Source organism: Scyliorhinus torazame, chromosome 6, assembly GCF_047496885.1.
Source record: "Scyliorhinus torazame isolate Kashiwa2021f chromosome 6, sScyTor2.1, whole genome shotgun sequence".
Classification (NCBI taxonomy): Eukaryota; Metazoa; Chordata; class Chondrichthyes; order Carcharhiniformes; family Scyliorhinidae; genus Scyliorhinus; species Scyliorhinus torazame.
Genome location: NC_092712.1, coordinates 195,266,357 through 195,282,654, shown reverse-complemented (window position 1 = coordinate 195,282,654; position 16,298 = coordinate 195,266,357).

Genomic DNA, 16,298 nt, shown 5'->3' with positions numbered 1-16,298 from the left:
ACACAGGTGACCAAGTCGGTGCCCACATCACCACCAGAACTGAGGCGATCGCAGAGGAGGGTCAAAGCCCCCGGCAGACTGAACTTGTAAAACATTTTTTCCACCACCCCTGCCGGACTCCTTTTTAACAGGATGTGAATGTGGTAGTCACCACTAGCTGTATTATATGTATTACGGTAAGACACGTATAGTAGAGGTACATGGGTAAATCCCTGCCTGCTGGCTCCGCCCCGTAGGTGGCGTATAAATGTGTGTTGCTCACCGGTGCTGCAGCCATTCTGGTTCCAGCTACAGGAGGCACAACATCTTTGCTCAATAAAGCCTCGATTATTCCACTACTCTCGTCTTTGTGGTAATTGATAGTGCATCACTGTGCAGGGCCATTCTGGGCTTTTTAAATAGTAACTCTGGCGTTAGAGGTGCTTTTCTTTCCCTTTAACTCTTTTAGAGTAACTATGAATGTAAAATTGGCAGAACTATCCGAAGTTAGCAATTTAAATCACTTTGCCAGATGGTTCGCAGCCCAGGGCCGTTGTCCAGGAAAACGTAGCACTCTTGGCCAATTGCCAGGTAAACTCTTACCTGGGAACTTCCTAGAGGAATTTCCCAGCGAATCATTGGGTTACCTCCTAAATGGGACGCTGGGGAACCAGGAGGTTATGTCCAACGTCAGTTAATCTGGAGGACAACATATCGCCCACACTCTCCCCATCTATAACCCTGCAGGACAAAATCGAGCAAACAGGCATGAGAGGGCACAGCCACCCGGAGTCAAGTGGGATCTCCGCAACCTCACCCCACATGAGGAAAGAGCCCTTTGGCTGGCCAGGGAGGAGCAAGACCACACCCTGTGCAGACGATGAAGTGGGGGCACCGAGCGAATGCGAGAACCCTAAGAACCAACAGTAATTCCTCAAACCTAATCTAAGCAAACATCTCACATGATTTGTGATGTATTAATGCCATCTCCCTTCCTTCCAGGGCAATCAGACGAGCAGCCGGGACCATCCTTGCATCCCCTGGAAACCAGACTCGAGCAGCTTAAAGGGGGATTCTCGAGCATAAGAGGTGTCACAGCTGTCACCTGCACCCTCCACCTGCACAGATATTCACGCCTCGGTGGTATTGAGTGCTACACTCCATGGTGGGGGATGTCTGCTCCATGGCTCAGCTCATGACCTCCATGGCTGAGGGCTTCACCTGCATGGTGCAAGCACTGGTGTGAATCCACGCGTGTCAGAGTCACAGGATGGCGGGGCTTCTGGAACTCACTCCAGCTGCCTCTCCATCCCATGGAGGAGCACAGGAGCCCCTGGGCTTCCAAAGGGAAGAGGATTGGCAGGGTCACAGCCCAGGGCCTTCCACCCAGGAAGGCTCGAGACTACAGCCGGACCCTCAAGGTCCAGGTTCCCCAGGGGATGCCTGTCATCACAGGCAACAGGGCGTGGGAGGCAACAGATCGCCTCAAGCCCAGCTGTGGATCCTGGGGAAGCATCTAGACATAGTGGGAGGGTAAGGAAGAGTAAGAAACTGTAGGCACCTAGTGGGCACTGGTGAGCAGGGACACTAGTTAAGATAAAAGCAAATTACTGCGGATGCTGGAATCTGAAACAATTGATGGGTCGAACACGGGTGAGAGCCCTGCTGACCACAATGGGTGGGAAAACATGATTAAGGAAGAAGGAAAACATTCCAGCAGCACCGCTTTGGAAAGTGGCATCATCGGAAAAGATGCGATGGAGGGAATGAACTGGTAAAATGGGATGGAGTGCTTACAGGATGTGGGGTGTGAAGAGCTGTAGTCGCGGTAGCTGTGGGAATCAGTGGGCTTGTAATCGATACTAGTGAACAGTCTATCCCCAGAAATGGAGATAGAGAGATCAAAGATGGGAAGGGTCAGAGATGTTAAGATAGGCCACTCCTCTAAAAAAGCACATGTAAATAAACACCACTTTGTTCACCAGCAGATTCTCCACCCTGTCATGCACCGTGTGCTGAACACTGCCCAAAGCATCACACAAGCTTGCCACCCTCCCATTGATTTGTCTACACCTCCCGTTGCCTCAAGAAGGCAGACAGCATTGTCAGAGGCCCCTCACATCTAGGCTTTGACTTCTTCCAGACCCTTCCATCAGGCAAAAGATACAAAAGTCTGAAGACCCCACATCCTGATATAGGAACAGCTTCTTCCCCGCAGCTACTAGACTCCTCAACGACTCTCCCTCGGACTGATCTGTTCCCTGTAAGAACACTATTCACGACGTCCTATGCTGCTCTCCAATCACTATTTGTTGATGTACCATTTGTCAATGTACTCTGTCAATTATTTTTTTATTTGCCTACTATGTATGTACTGTATACGTTCCCTTGGCCGCAGAAAAATACTTTTCACTGTACTTCGGTACATTTGACAATAAATATCAATCAATCAATCAATTTCATGGCCCCATGCTCTACGAACCATCACGCACATACTTGGGACTTTGTCACTGTGCAATGCTATGTCTTTCCCACCTGATGACTCAGTGAAGACATGTTGCTTCTGGCAGCTCTCCCGTCACCGACATTAACACTTATGCCTCTCATTGCAGCCACTCTACTCCAGTGATGTGGATGCCATGGGCTGACAAAGTGTAGAGAGGTTGAACCACCCTTGAGGTTAGATGGAGAAACACAACAGAATGCCTGACCTCAAAGGAGGCTGTAACAGATAAACGCTCATCCTGCATCTCTAGACTCAATGATAAGCCCGTTCATTGGCAGGACATATTCACCTCTTTGCAGGCATATTGCGGAGGATGAGAGGAGCATCAGTGTGTCCTCAATGCAAGTCATCATCATTCTCCTGCAGAGTCTGGCCAATGGCTTTAGTGCCCTGCCCATGGAATTGGGCACCATCACGGAAATCTACCACTAATGATGAGATCCTCGGTTGGAGATCTATTCACCCCTATGAGGGATGACTTGGTGGGAGGCATGAGGGATGTCCACTGCATCGCTACAAATGGAGTCTAGCTCATCCGTCATGCTCACCACCGAGCAGCCATCCTCCTCCGGGGCAGTCGACATCCACTGTTGGCGGATGGTGCGGACCCATCAACCAGTCCTGACTCTGTCCCGATCCCAAGCCCACAGTCGATGAGAGGGGCCCTCCTTGGGCTTCTCTCAGGGCTCTGTGCCAGAGGGAGGCAGTGGCTCAGACCCCCGCTCTTTCCCGGATGCTAGGTCACACAGCGAGTCCGGAAAAGGCTCTGAACCCGAGACGAAGGTACCCGGCGCTAAAGGTTTGGTTGGAGAGGGGTGGTCCTACTTGCCACCATTATCCAGTGACCCAGAGGCTAAGGTGCTGCCACAGCCCCCCCAGCGTTCTCAAAATTGACATCTCCGGGATGTAAAAAGGCTCTGGGCAGGACGAGGTTTTGAGGGTCCCGTCCACACCTGGCCCCGAGAGGCCCTGCTCTGGGTGCTGTAGCATCGCATTTTTCTTTTTGTGTTCAGCTTTTGTTTTCCCCCCTGAAGGAAGAGCGTGATCTCGAGGGACATGGACATCCCACTCTCTGCATTTGGCAGGGGGCCTGGAGATCCCCCCCATCCAAGGAGTGGCTCCTCTTTTTGGGGAGGGCTGGGGAAACCGCCATATCTGATGCCTCCCCACTCTAACCACCTCCACCCACTCCGCCACTCACTCCTCAATGCTCCACCCCCTGACCTGGGCTTGTGTTTCTCAACCCTTTCCAGGAACACCATTGGCTCAGAATTGTGCGCCTTGCCATTGCCATTAGCATTGCCGGGCCCGGGGCCCAGTGCAGGGATGCCGCCGAGCCCAGCACATGATGCTGAGGAGTCAACGGGCCTGGGTTTAATTGACACAGTGGCGCCGAGTCCGGGTGATGTTTTCCCCAGAGCCAGTGGTTGGGTGTCCGGGTTTCAGAAGTTTGGAGTTCGGGAGCCGGTCACCTTTACCTTCCTCCGCGCCTTCCAGTCTCCTTGACGGGAGCCAAGGTATTGGTTGCAGCCGGCGTGGCCTCTCCTTGCGCGGAGGCAGTTGGTGGGGGATGAGGGACGGTGCCAATCACAGCCGCTTTGGGTGTTCTCTACCGCCCCTGAGGGGGGAGCTTCTTGTGGACATGTCCCACCCCCTTCCAAGTATGACACCGCCCGCCGTCCACCGACTGGAAGATGCAGTTGGTTTCCACCAAATTAGGGATCCAGACATTCCTCCCGGGCCAGATGGACAAAGAAAGGCCTGGCATCGGATGGAGTAGATATGGTGGAGCCGCCCTTCCTTCAGACTGAGCGGGATGGAGGCCACCCTGGACTGTACCTCCCCCAGTAAATGTAGGCAGGGGAGAAGGAGCTCATCAGAGATGAAGGATGGGACATTGGATAACAAGAGTCTTTGGGCGGTGGCCTCCAATGGTTCAACCGTCTGGAATGTCCCGTGCACCCTCGGGCAAGGTGGCCTGGCTGCTTGGTCTTCAGAAAAAAGACGGCTTTGTCGTACACTTCCGAGGCAGTGACATTGAGCAAGGGGGTCAAAGACCCCAGCCATTGCCTTTGCACTTGCTTCTATTGACATTTAATGTGGGTGCAGCATTTCACAGCTAGTTGTTTTGTCACAGGTTTGAAGTGTTACGGGGCGCCAGGAGTAGTGGGGACCCGAGAAGCCACCACTCCCACATAGGTGGCTTCGGAGGGCCCTGCCACTGGCCAAGGTGGTGTCGACATCCAGGTGTTGCTACACCCACCCCAAGTGATTAATATTATGTGTATAATGGCAGGGAGCAAGTTTTTAAAGGCACTCTCCCCCAGGTGCTCAGAATTTTGAAAGGAGAAAGCGGAGAGGGAGGGACAGGAGAGAGGATCAAGGGTTTGGCACAAAGATGTTCAGGCCATAAGACCAAAAAACATAGGAGCAGAATTAGGCCACTCGGCCCATCGAGTCTGCTCCGCCATTCAATCATTGCTGATATTTCTCTCATCCCCATTCTCCTGCCTTCTCCCCGGAACCCCTGATCCCCTCATTAATCAAGAACCTATCTATCTCTGTCTTAAAAGATACTAAGTGATTTGGCCTCCACAGCCTCCTGCGCAAAAGAGTTTCACAGATTCACTCAGTTGGAGAGGAGGAAGTTGACATGCAGATCTTTCTCAGTCAGTGGGTGGACAGACAGTGTCTTCAGCCTAGGAGGGGCCCGGCTAAAAGTCCGCAAAGGTTCTTTTCTTCACCTCCCAATCCTGTCTCAGCATAATTTTTTTGAAACTGGATGGAAAACTCCCTTCCTTCAAAAAAGCACCAAACTTCCTCTCCCTGTGGTGCAGGCTGCAAAGTTTCAAGCTTCTGTAGTTGTTGAAATTAAGCCCAGACTCTGCAATCCCCCAAACCTCTCTCTTGTGCAGGCTATGAAGCCTCCAGGCCTCAGGTCCTACGACTCTGTGGAGGTTGCAATTGGAGGCTGCAGGCCCAGACCCAGTCCCAGTCTCTGTAATGTAATCCTCCCGCTCTTCCCTCTCCTGCACGCAGTAGATGTTAAAGGCAGGCCCTGCTCGAAACCCAATCATAGGATCTAGCCTGCAGTACTGTGTGAAAGTGTACAAACTCAGCAATAGCATGATGGCAAAAATAGCCAACTTATGTAACCATGTATAAGAAAGCTGTGTCAGCTAAGTGCCAAGATCAGACCCTGACAAACTAGACAAAGCTAAGAATCCACATAATCGTATCATACAAGGCCAGAAGAGGGAAAATAGTGCCTGACCTTAGTAAAACCTGATAACAAAGCCACGATCTAGGAATGTCCTTGTGATGAACGGTTACTGCCTTATCATCATGTAAGGTGATGTCCCCTTTAAGACCAGGCTTGGAACCCTGGGGACTCCGCCTCTGGCTCCGCCCATCTGGGAGCCATACATAAAGGCCTGCCTCATGGTCTGTATAGCAGTCAGCTCTCCTCCAAATCTGTAGCATAGTTATTAGCCTAATAAAGCCTTCTTTACAGTTTAATCTCTAAGCATCATTATTGAGGGTACCTCAATTTATTAGGCTAAACTAGATTCAGGATGGACGCAGGCCTAAAACCAGAGAAGCTCAATCTGGAAGCACGAACGCCGGAGGCAAAGGAAATTTTTAAATACTGGCTGCGGTGCTTCGAGGCCTACCTGGACTCCGCAGAGACTCCCATCCTGGGGCCACGCAAGCTGCGTCTACTCCACGCCCGGGTGAGTCACAGAATCTCCGCCACGCTCGAAAAGGCGACGATTTATGAGGAAGCGATTGAGTTGCTCCGCAAGCGGTTTGTCAAACCCGTCAATGAGGTGCACGCCCGGCATCTGCTCTCTACCTGCCGGCAGCGCTCGGGGGAATCGCTCGACGAGTTTGTTGAGAAACTCACCGCGCTGGCCAGGGACTGTGACCATCAGGATGTGACAGGGGAAGTCCATATGAACCTGCACATCAGAGATTCTTTCGTGTTCGGCATCCGCTCGACCTACATCCGGCAGCGACTGCTCGAAAAGGGGGCAAAAGACCTCCAGGAGACGCTAACGCTCGCCTCCTCGCTGGAGGTGGCCCAACATAACTTGGGTATGTACCCCGCGGACTCTGCCAGCCCCCCCCGGACTTCCTCAGACTCGCCCGTATTACAGGCCTGCGCCACGCGGCGACCCGCTCACCATGGGGGCACACCTTGCTACTTCTGCGGGCAGGGCCAGCACCCACGCCCACGCTGCCCAGCCCGCTCTGCGATCTGCAGCGACTGCGGGAAGAAAGGGCACTTTGCGAGGGTCTGCCTAGCCAGACCCAGGGGCCAGATAAACAAAGAACAGCCGGCCCGAAAATCAGGCTCTCAGGCCCGAGGCCTCGCAATGCTGCTGCGCACCGACCCGACACGTCCTCTTCTGACGCGTCATCAGCCTCGTGCGAATCATGGGAGCGGCCATCTGGTCGGCGGCCACCTTCTCGACCCGACACGTGCGACCAACGGCAGCGGCCATTTTATGACTCCGACTACCCGCGACTGGGTGCGATCACCCTCGATCAAACTTGGCCAAAATACCTGCAGAACTCCATGATGCAGGTCCAGGTCAACGGGCACGACACTGCATGCCTCTTCGACTCCGGGAGCACGGAGAGCTTTATCCACCCTGAAACGGTAAGGCGCTGCTCCCTACGCACCCATCCCACATCCCAAACCATAGCCCTCGCATCTGGGTCCCACTCGGTACAAATCACGGGGTACTGTATTGCGGATCTCTCGATCCAGGGTGCCAAATACACCCGTTTCAAATTTTATATCCTCCCTCACCTCTGTGCCCCCCTGCTGCTCGGACTGGATTTCCAGTGCAGCCACCGAAGCCTGACACTGAAGTTCGGCGGACCCTTGCCCCCCTTCACGGTGTGCTGCCTTGCGACACTGAAAGTCACACCCCCCTCGCTATTCGCTAACCTCACTCCCGACTGTAAGCCCGTCGCCACCAGGAGCCGGCGCTACAGTGCCCAAGATATGGCTTTTATCAAGTCAGAGGTCCAGCGTTTACTGGGAGAGGGGGTCATCGAGGCTAGCAACAGCCCTTGGAGAGCGCAAGTGGTGGTAGTCCGGTCCGGGGAGAAGAAACGGATGGTCGTGGATTATAGCCAGACCATAAACCGATTCACGCAGCTTGATGCGTACCCCCTTCCTCGCATCGCGGAAATGGTAAATCGGATCGCCCAATACCGAGTCTTTTCCACGGTCGACCTCAAATCTGCCTACCACCAGCTCCCCATCCGACCAAAAGACCGCCTCTATACTGCCTTCGAAGCAGCCGGCCGGCTCTTCCATTTCCTCAGGGTCCCCTTTGGTGTCACAAATGGGGTCTCCGCTTTCAAAGGGCGATGGACCAAATGGTGGACCAGTACGGTTTGCGGGCTACATACCCGTACTTGGACAATGTCACCATCTGCGGCCATGATCAGCAGGACCATGACACTAACCTCAAAAAGTTCCTCCAGACCGCCCGAGCCCTTAACCTGACCTATAACGAGGGCAAATGCGTTTTCCACACCACCCGGCTGGCCATCCTCGGCTATGTCGTGGAAGACGGGGTCCTAGGTCCCAACCCCGACCGCATGCGCCCCCTTAAGGAACTCCCTCTCCCCCGCAGCCTCAAGGCCCTCAAACGGTGCTTGGGGCTTTTCTCCTATTACGCCCAGTGGGTCCCCAAGTATGCGGACAAAGCCCGCCCACTCCTAAAGACCACCACTTTTCCCCTCTCGGCTGAGGCTCAATTGGCCTTCAACCGCATCAAGGCCGACATCATCAAGGCCGCCATGCATGCGGTGGACGAAACCATCCCTTTCCAGGTAGAGAGTGATGCATCAGACATCGCCCTGGCTGCTACCCTCAATCAAGGAGGCAGACCAGTAGCGTTCTTCTCCCGAACCCTCACCGCCTCCGAGATTCGACACTCTGCAGTCGAAAAGGAGGCACAAGCCATTGTGGAGGCTGTGCGGTGCTGGAGACACTACCTCGCCGGTAGGAGGTTTACCCTCGTCACCGACCAACGGTTGGTCGCCTATATGTTCGATAACACGCAACGGGGCAAAATAAAAAACGATAAAATTTTGAGGTGGAGGATCGAACTCTCCACCTACTCGTACGATATCAAGTATCGTCCAGGGGAGCTCAACGAGCCCCCAGATGCCCTGTATCGCGGCACATGCGCCAACGCGCAGGAGGACCGCCTGCAAGCCATCCACAATGACCTCTGCCACCCGGGGGTTACCCGGCTCGTCCATTTCATCAAGTCCCGCAACCTACCTTACTCAACCAAGGAGGCCAAGGCCATGGTCAGGGCCTGCCAGGTCTGTGCGGAGTGCAAACCGCACTTCTATCGGCCAGACAAGGTTCGGCTCGTGAAGGCCTCGGGCCCCTTTGAGCGACTGAGCGTGGACTTCAAGGGGCCCCTCCCGTCCACCAACCGTTATGCCTATTTCCTCACCGTGATCGATGAGTTCTCCCGTTTCCCATTCGCCATTCCCTGCACCGACATGACCTCAGCCACGGTGATTAAGGCACTGCACAGCATCTTCACCCTGTTCGGTTTCCCTGCTTATATCCACAGCGACCGGGGTATATCGTTCATGAGCGATGAACTGCGTCAGTATCTGCTCAGCAAAGGCATCGCCTCGAGCAGAACGACCAGCTATAACCCACGGGGAAACGGGCAGGTGGAGAGGGAGAACGCGACCGTGTGGAAGGCTGTCCTTCTGGCCCTGCGGTCGAGAAATCTCCCAACCACCCGCTGGCAGGAGGTCCTACCCGATGCCCTACACTCCATTAGGTCACTCCTCTGCACGGCCACAAATGAGACCCCCCATGAGCGATTGTTTCTCTTCCCCAGGAAGTCTACCTCCGGGGTCTCGCTTCCACCTTGGCTGACGGCTCCGGGACCTGTTCTTCTCCGGAGGCACGCGAGGAGCCATAAAATGGACCCCCTAGTTGAAAAGGTCCGACTGCTCCACGCCAACCCCAGTTACGCCTACGTGGAGTACTCCGACGGCAGGCAAGATGCGGTTTCCCTCCGGGATCTGGCGCCCGCTGGATCCTCCACCACAGACGCCCCTTCCCGCGCCGCTCCCCTGCAGGACCCATCGCCCCCTTTACACACCCCGCCGGCGCCGGCTCCGCTACCCCCGGCCCTGCCTAGTTCCTCTGCCCCGACCCGGACCGAAGCTCCGACCGCTGTGCTCCCGGATGTGCCCTCAACCGGGACGTCCGTACCCGCCGCACCACCGCCCGAACTGAGAAGATCGAGGAGGACGATCCGGCCACCGAGACGGATGGACCTATGGTGGCACTTCACCCCCGCCGGACTCCTTTTTAAACAGGGGGTGAATGTGATGAACGGTTACTGCCTTATCATCATGTAAGGTGATGTCCCCTTTAAGACCAGGCTTGGAACCCTGGGGACTCCGCCTCTGGCTCCGCCCATCTGGGAGCCATACATAAAGGCCTGCCTCATGGTCTGTATAGCAGTCAGCTCTCGTCCAAATCTGTAGCATAGTTATTAGCCTAATAAAGCCTTCTTTACAGTTTAATCTCTAAGCATCATTATTGAGGGTACCTCAGTCCTAATAACACAACCTCCTCATGACCTAGGTCCATCTGCGTCAAGGCATCATGAGAGCAGAGGTGAAAAACAAAATAGGACCACGTCTTAAATCCTCTAAAGACAAAATACTGCAAATAAGCCGAGTCAGGGTCTTTCCATGACAACATGTTTGATCAGAAGTTATGACTGTATTGACATTTTTGAACAAGGCCTGTTTTTGTAAAATGATACAGCTTTTGTATAAATATTGAACGTTTTCTCCATGTCTTTGCGAGCTTGAGAAAGAATGAGCAGGTTTACCTTAACAGCTCTCTCTCTCTCTAACCTGTAGCCATCTGCATGCAGACTTTGGTCAATAAAGACAAAGTTAGTTTTATCGAAACCAAGGTGTAAAGTTTTTTTTTTTTCACAGTCTTGAAGTAGGAAAGATTTTAAAAGACGACAGCTGGCCTCTCTCTCCAATCTGCAGCTCCTTACAGAGTTCTCCCAGTTAGCATTCCTCTACCAGCAAAGATTGAAGCAGAAGCACAGACAGCCTCCTTCTACCCCAGAGCAGATCTTTCGCCCAGGCAAAGGCCATGGAGCAACAGCAGCCAAAGCAGCAGAAATAGCAGGTGCTCTCAATCCAAGGCTCCCAATAGGGTTCAAGATTGGGACTCCACTATTTTGTGCGAAACTAAATTAAAAAAATTGAGGGACGAAACAGAAGGGGCAACCCCATACAGGGATACTGCCTTAAAACCAAATCACAGAATTGGGACATTTGTTTTTTGTTTCTTGGGGGTCGATTTGCAAGATTGAAGGAGCTGGGAACGAAATATGGGCTGGAGCAGGGGGAAATGTTTAGATACATGCAGGTTCAAGACTTTGCTAGGAAAGAGATACTGAGCTTCCCGCTGGAGCTGGCCTTCACATTGCTGGAGGAGGTGCTGACGACAGGGGGACTGGAGAAGGGGGCAGAGTCGGCGGTTTACGGGGCTATTTTGGAAGAGGAGGAGGCACCGCTGGAAGGGATCAAAGCAAAGTGGCAAGAAGACTTGGGAGAGGGTGTGGAGGAGGGGTTCTGGTGTGAGGTGCTCCGGAGAGTAAACGCCTCCACTCGTGCGTGAGGTTGGGACTGATACAGCTGAAGGTGGTATATAGAGCACACCTTAGAAGGGCGAGGATGAGCCGGTTCTTTGAGGGGGTAGAAGATGTGTGTGAACGTTGCGGTGGGGGCGCAAACCATGTTCATATGCTCTGGTCCTGTCCAAAGCTGGAGGATTACTGGAAGGAGGTTTTTTGAGTTCTAAAGTGATGTACGTAAAACTGGACCCGGACCCCTGGAGGCCTTTTTCGGGGTATCGGACAAGCCGGGGTTGGAAATGGGTGCGGAGGCAGACGTTATAGCCTTTGCCTCATTGATCACCTGAAGGTGGATCCTATTGGGATGGAGATCAACCTCTCCACCCTGTGCCCTGGGGGGACTTGCTGGAATTCTTAACTCTTGAGAAGATTAAGTTTGAACCGAGGGGAAGAATGGAGAGGTTCTACAATTCATGGGTGTTATTCATTGTGCATTTTCAAGAATTGGATTACATCGAACACTGGTGGGGAGGGGGGTTGTTGGGAGGGTTTGGGGAGGGGGACTACATGTGTTAATGGTGATTATGGGTGTTTCCTGATTCCATCTTGTTTTTTGTTTATGTTAACATGCGGGCTAATGTTTGGGGTTTGGTGGGAGGATGGGATTGTTGTTGTTGATAACAGGATTGACAATGTATTCGTTACTGTTTATTGTTAGTTGGTGGGTGTAAATTTGAAAGAAAATTTGAAAAAGGGTGGGAATAAGAATATTTGAAGAAACATAAACAAATCACAAATTAAACTTAAAACATTGAACTAAAATGTGATTAAAAAGGTCAATAAGGCACACCAATCCTTGCGGTGCCCAGCGGGCATTGAATGCCTCGATGGTGCCAGTGGATACTACATACACCTCACCAAGGTTATTGGGTTGCAAATGTAGCCACGGTAGAGGGGCAGATAGAACATAGAACATACAGTGCAGAAGGAGGCCATTCGGCCCATCGAGTCTGCACTGACCCACTTAAGCCCTCACTTCCACCCTATCCCCGTAACCCAATAACCCCTCCTAACCTTCTTGGTCACTAAGGGCAAGTTTTCATGGCCAATCCACCTAACCTGCGCGCCTTTAGACTTTGGGAGGAAACCAGAGCACCCGGAGGAAACCCACGCACACACGGGGAGAACGTGCAGACTCCGCACAGACAGTGACCCAGTGGGGAATCAAACCTGGGACCCTGGCGCTGTGAAGCCACAGTGCCAACCACTATGCTACCGTGCTGCCCTGGTAGATAGCCAGGTTGGATGACCCCCTCGATTACCCGCTGCTTGGACATGATTATTATTATTTTTTCTTTCTTTTTTTAAAATTTAGAGTACCCAATTATTTTTTCTTCCAATTAAGGGTCAATTTAGCACGGCCAATCCACCTAACCAGCACATCTTTTGGGTTGTGGGGGTGAAACCCATGCAGACACAGGGAGCATGTGCAAACTCCACACGTACTCTGACACAGGGCTGGGATTCGAACCCGGGTCCTCAATGCCTTAATCCCAGTGCTAACCACTGCGCCATCGTGCCAACCCTTGGACATGATTATGGGACGTTTTGCCAAGCCCAGGAGCAGGTTCGCGCAGAGGCCCTCCTTCTTCCTCTCCCTATCCCCAGCAGGTGCTCGTAAATCAGGAGCGTGGGGCTGAAATAAAACTGCAACAAAAGATTTTTAAGAAACTGAAAAGGGGGTGCAGCCTAAAATAACTTACATATGCATGGTCCACAGACTCCACAAGGCCACAAAAAAGGTAGGTATCTTGGGAGTCCGTGAACCGATGGAGTCCATGATTGTATGGGACTGCTGCGTGGAACACCCTCCACCCCAGGCCCCCGAATGTAAGGGGAGGACATCTCCAGAGATGGTCCTCCACTGGGGACATCTGCCGCCGAACGGCAACAAGGCACTCCAAGGCATGTCCAGGTGAGGGCAAAAAGTGAAGGGTGTGCAGCAGAAACCCTTCCATGCAGTGCGAAAGGTACGGAAGGCATTTCTGCGAGGTGGCTAGTGTCATGGGCTCTGGCTCTTGGGGGCTTCTAGGCTTGGGGGTCAATGTGAAATTCCGCATAAGCAGGGGTCCAGTCAGACGGGAGACCGCCGCACACCTGCGCATCTTCGAGACCACGAGTGTTGTCGAGTCCCAGCATGACCATTTTGAGGTCATGGAGGCATTGTCCGCAAGCTGGACGTCCACTGCCATGCCATGCACTAACTTGAGGGGTATCATCCAGCCCACTCCTCTGCCATCTAGCACATCCCCAATCCTGGTCACCCTGGCAGCCACAGCACGTTTTCCCACTAGCCACCTGAAATGGTATTGGTGGAGGTGGGGATTACTGAGCAGCAGCTTCTTAACGACCACCCCTACTCCAGGCAGGGGAGAGTTGCGGCGTGAGGCAACCATGTTCCAGACTTTGAGTAGGTCCTGGTAAAAGACGGGCAATATCTGCAAGGAGTTACAAAGACCCAACAATTGACACTCTAACTATTATAATTCACCCAAATAAACGAAATGAAACAAACTGAATGACAATTTAAAAGAGGCAGCCCCTTAAAGGGATACTGCCTTCAGCAAAAGGAGAAAATAAGACAAAAACATAAAACTGAAATGTGATTAAAAGGGTCAATAAAGCACCCAGTCAATAAAGCACCCAGGACCCTATGGTGCCCAACGAGCATGGAAGGCCTCGATGGTGCCCGTGGAAACTGTAGGGGTACCCAGTCGCAAATGGAGCGGCGAAAGAGGGGCATTCAGTCGGGTTGTATGGCCCCCTCAGTCGCCCGCTGCCTGGACCTGCTTAAGGCGGGGTTGGCCAGGCCCAGGAGCAGGTTCATGAGGAGGTCCTCCTTCTTCCCCGTCCCTCTCCCAACCAGATCAGGAGCAAGGGGCTGAAGTGTGATAATTGCCCCTTTAAGAACAACGCAACAGAAGAGGATCACATAGCTTGGAGGACCAATTGGGACTGAGAGTGGGCTACCGCCCCAGGGGGTGGAGACCTCTCTTGGGCAGAAGACATGTCGAAGACATGTAGGGATCAGGGTGTGTATATTAGGAGATGTGTGGTAAGGCCCTTTACTACAGGTGCGGGGGTAGTCCCTGCCTGCTGGCTCCGCCCAGTAGGCAGAGTATAAATATGTGTGCTCCCCATACAGCAGCCATTTCACCAGCTGCTGTAGGAAGCCACACATCTTAGTGCAATAAAGCCTCTTTGTATTCAACTCTCGCCTTTGTGCAATTGATCGTGCATCAATTTATTTCACTAACGTTTTCAGAAGATGGACCTTCGCATCAAGCCGGGTCGTCTGCAGCTGGATCCGCAATCAAGCAAAGCCAAAAAGCAATATCCAGGCCTACACCCCCGGCTGCACGGCCCACTCCTCCTACACATCGTGTACTCTGCAGACGGCCGCCCCACCGGGGACCCCACTCAGCCAATCCTACGCCTGTGCCACGCGCCAGCCAGCCAACCCCGGGGGCCCCAGATGTTACTTCAGTGGGCAGCAGAAACACCCCCGCCAACGCTGCCCGGCCCGCAGCGCCCTTTGCAAGGTCTGCGGCAAGAAGGGGCACTTCACTGTGGTGTGCCAGGCCGCGATCGCCCCGACCCCACCCCCCCCGCGTATGGACAGTGGGCGCCTCCATCTTCCCCTCCTCGGACCACACGCGTCCAGTGGGCGCCGCCATCTTCCCCCCCTCGGACCACGTGCGGCCCATGGCGCCATCATCTTTTTCAACCCCGCCACCTGCGGCCCGTGGGCGCCGCCATCTTGTCCACCTCAGGATCTCCAGGCACCGCCATCTTGTCTCCCCCATGGCACAAGGGCGCCACCATCGTACCAGGACCCGTGACCCCTGGGCACCCCATCGTCCGACACCAGCTACGACCAGCCACGACTCGCCTCGGTCACGATTGACCAGTCTCGCCCGCACAATCTAGCCGCCGCCTCGACAAGCGTGAAGATCGACGGGCACGAGATCTCCTGTCTGCTGGACTCCAGGAGCACCAAAAGCTTCATGCATCCCGATACAGTAAGGTGCTGCTCCCTTGCAGTACACCCCGCCAATCAGAGAATCTTCCTGGCCTCCGGGTCCCAGTCCGTGGCGATTCGGGGGTACTGTATAGCCACGCTCATGATCCAGGGCGTAGAATTCAGCGGCTTCCGCCTCTACGTCCTCCCCAACCTCTGCGCTGCCCTGCTACTCGGCCTGGACTTCCAGTGTAACCTCCAGAGCCTAACCTTGAAATTTGGCGGGCCCCTACCACCCCTTACTGTGTGCGGCCTCGTGACCCTAAAGGTCGACCCACCTTCCCTATTCGCAAACCTAAGCCTGGATTGCAAACCCGTCGCCACCAGGAGCAGCTGGTACAGCACCCAGGACAAGACCTGCTTCAGGTCCGAGGTCCAGTGGCTGCTTCGGGAAGGCATCTTCGAGGCCAGCCACAGCCCCTGGAGAGCCCAAGTGGTAGTGGTGAAAACTGGGGAGAAACACCGAATGGTCATGGACTACAGCCAGACTATCAATCGGTACAAGCAGCTCGATGCGTACCCCCCCTCCTGTGCATATTTGATATGGTCAATCAGATTGCACAGTACAGGGTCTTCTCAACTGTAGACCTAAAATCCGCCTACCACCAGCTTCCATTCCATAAGGCGGACCGCCCATACACTGCCTTCAAGGCAGATGGCCGCCTCTACCATTTTCTTAGGGTTCCCTTCGGCGTCACCAACGGGGTCTCGGTTTTCCAAAGGGAGAATGACCGAATGGTCGACCGGTATGGGTTGCGGGCCACCTTTCCGTACCTAGACAATGTCACCATCTGCGGCCACAATCAGAAGCACCATGATGCCAACCTTGCCAAATTTCTCCACACCGCCACTCTCCTAAACCTCACCTATAACAAGGCGAAGTGCGTATTCAGCACAAACCGTGTAGCCATCCTCGGCTATGTGGTCCAGAACGGAGTTCTGGGGCCCGACCCCGACCGCATGCGCCCCTTCATGGAACTCCCCCTTCCCCACTGCCCAAAGCACTCAAACGCTGCCTGGGGTTCTTTTCTTACTACGCCCAGTGGGTCCCAAACTATGC